An 809-nucleotide genomic window follows, 5' to 3' on the forward strand; every position below is an offset into this window, starting at 1 on the left:
TCAGAATTTGGCACACAGAAATTCATAGTTACTCATGATTAACACAAGTAACCCTAATAAAATTAATTGAATTGCATGTTCAATGTGGAAAATGATCAATTATCCACTCACTTTGTTCAATAAAAATAATTTTTAAAATGTGATGAAAATAATGGACAAATTTTCTTACTTGCATTTTAATAAGTAAAATACAAAAAAGTAAAATACATTCACCTTTGAATATTTACATGACCATTTAAATATATAATAAATATTTTAAAAGAAAAAAACAGGAGTTTAGAAATAAACACACACATATGTCTGTATATACATATATATTGCTTAAAGGCTAACTTTTTAAGATAACTTAATTCGGCACTGGTCCAAATATTTCACTTGGCCAAAGTTCTCCCCTACCCACTCTTACATACTTTCTCCAAATGCTCTGAACTACCAACATTGTATCATTTTTGTTGTCTTTACAAAATGGTTTACTGTATAACATATGCTTCTGGTATTTTTCTGTTTCAAAGAAAGTTAGAAATTTCCACAACTATCATTTTAAATTAAAAATCCACCTGTCATATGTTGTTAAATTGTGAAATTTTCTTTTGTCAAACTAGTGTTGTTATATAGGACCTAAAAGAATCAGTTACTATATTGGACCAATTTGTCTTCTGAATGAATTAAAAAATTAACAATGCAATATAACATATGTATATAATGTATGTATCACTATAATCAACATTGTTCACTTCATTAACAGATATATCCACTCTTTTATACCCTGCTTAATCACTCCTGATTTAGAATACTTATGTGAGAGTCTA

The sequence above is a fragment of the Trichosurus vulpecula genome, chromosome 2 (assembly GCF_011100635.1).
Source record: "Trichosurus vulpecula isolate mTriVul1 chromosome 2, mTriVul1.pri, whole genome shotgun sequence".
Classification (NCBI taxonomy): domain Eukaryota; kingdom Metazoa; phylum Chordata; class Mammalia; order Diprotodontia; family Phalangeridae; genus Trichosurus; species Trichosurus vulpecula.